The sequence below is a fragment of the Pinus tabuliformis genome, chromosome Q, assembly GCF_031772625.1.
Source record: "Pinus tabuliformis cultivar Carrire ecotype Pingquan chromosome Q, CPIR1, whole genome shotgun sequence".
Classification (NCBI taxonomy): Eukaryota; Viridiplantae; Streptophyta; class Pinopsida; order Pinales; family Pinaceae; genus Pinus; species Pinus tabuliformis.
Window position 1 is genome coordinate 192,558,051 of NC_142296.1, and position 2,470 is coordinate 192,560,520.

The window sequence follows — 2,470 nt, forward strand, 5'->3', positions numbered from 1 at the left end:
AAGCTCAGGGGAAGCCAAAATGAAATTGAAAAGTGGATCCAAAACCAAAAGACATTCACTCTTCATTTCGATGGGGCCTCTAAAAACAACCCCAATAAAGCAGGAGCTAGGGGATTTATCCTTGATCAGGAAGGGAAAGTCGTCTCTACTTACGAATGGGGGCTTGGTAATATGACAAATAACAAAGCAGAGGCTTACAGTTTGTTTCTTGGCACTTGCATTCTCAAAGATCTCCAAGCCAAAGACCCAGTAATAATTGGCGACTCAGCAATAATCATCGCTGCTATGGAATCAAGGGAAGATTTTAAAAATCAGGCTCTTAATAGAATTAAACAAAGGATTGTGGAAAACACCAAGTAGTTGGGAAACATCAAGTATAAACATGTTCTGAGAATCTTTAATCACGAGGCCGACTCCCATGCAAATAATGCAGTGAACCGGTCTGTTGGGCAGGTCAAAGACATCAATAAAATCTATGAAAAACCAATCCCCTGATTTTCCATTCCCCTTGGATGGGATTGAGTCACATTGTTCCACCAGTCATATCAGCAAAATGGATACAACCCCCCACAGTCAAAAGAACAGGAGGACCTATCATCTCAGCACTGACAAAATCTTTGATCATCCTCTTAGATCTGCGAGGAGAATCTATAGATCAAGCGATGATCTGCATTGGATGTCGGAGTCGGAAAAATCTCGCTTGAAGGACATACAAAAGTTTGGTTTTAGTCACTTCAAAATTAGTAGAGTCTGCGCAGGTAAAATAAGAAATGATTCCCGTGACAGGTGCGATCCCGAAAAGGGTGATCAAAGTCATGAGAAAACGGTGACCGAGCTGGCTTATAAGTAGGTTGGGGCTCGTTGGTTTCACTCGAAAAATAGTGGTTGTGATAACAAGTTTGGGGACCGCTATTTGCTTGTCAAAGTTTTAGGATCGAATTCTTGTTGCTTCCTTATCAGGCAGCTCGCAGTGAGCAGAAAGTGTTGCAGTGGTCTCGGTTGGAGGTGGATCGTCTTATCTTCTCTTCTACTAGCCGAGAGAGGTATTGCCTTTGTCTGTAGCTACCTTAAACATTTTTTCACTCACTCTTGGCATGTAATTGTGGAACAGATTGCTTCAAGTTTTGTGGTGATCGTCTTTCTTAGGTTGGTCCCTTCTTCGCTCTATTTCCATTCTCCCATTCTCTTCGCCCCTTTCTCTTTCTCTGCAGTGCCTTCAGTTCTTGTTCCCTTTTTCTCTCTGTCTAATCCCTGCAGTTTCTCCTTCCTCTCCGCCACCATTCTCCCCTTCAGTTCTCTGCTCCAACCAGTTTTCGGTGCTCTTCAGCATTTCAAGATTTCCCGGGATTGCAACAGAGTCCTGAATACCTGGAACCTCTTGATAACTACCCACAGAATCTCTGCTTCCCACCCTTCTTCCTCCTGTAGACTGCAGATCAAGCTACGATTCAAGCTCAAGGAGTCAATCAATCTCGCTTCAACAATGTCTGATAATCCCTTGGACCATATTGAGACCAATAGCAGTTGCGCTCTCTGCAAGGCGCACTGCTTTATGATAGCTCGATTCATAAAATACTTCAACGAACTCAAAGCAGAAGTCGAGTCCGAGAACAAGTCAAAGAAAAAGAAATTTGAAAAACAGAAAGCTGAAATAGAAGGACTTAAAGAGAAGTGCCACCACTTAGAAGAAGCAGTCAGCTATATAAGGACGTTGAACCAAAGTGTGCAAGGTGAAGCATCCACCAAGCACAGTGATAAGAAAGATCAGCCCCCAGATGACTCAGTTAACCAATTCTGGTGTTAACTCTCCATGCATTGTAAATATTGTTTTCTTTTAGGTCAGTTCCTACGGCAATATAGCCATTATGTCTTTCAAAACTTAAGAAACAAGAGCAGTGAATTGGAAATCGGGACTGCGCACCCATTTTGCACCAATTTCATTGTGTTACCTGAGGCATATGTAATGGGACTCTATCCCTCTTTTGAAGTTTTTTAATATGTAAGTACCCTACCTTGTTTAAAAAAAAAAAAAAAAAAAAGTTAAATAATTCTTAACTGCTCTTTAGCTTCAATTGAACCTATATATTTTCTTCTATTACATTTCATTTAAATCTAAAGGATCCAGTTAGTTCAGCTACCTTGCCCTGTGAAACTCCTTTGAAAATTTGAGACAGATCCATGTTAAGTTTGCATACTCCATTGCCCAATGGCTCTTCCCTTGCTATCCCAACCAAACCAATTCATAAAACAAACTTTGAACTTTCACAACTAGCCTAATATACAATTAAAACAAAGTTAAATCTCACAGAGAGAGCCCTCTCTGAAGCTGGTAGGGCTAGATCCCAGCTTCCAAAGTGGTTTGTGGTTACCTCTGTGTTTTCTTTCACAACCTCGGAAATTATAAAGCGCTAACACCCCCATTTTCAACTAATTTCTTTTTAGTTGTTAACATCCCCACTTATACAAAACA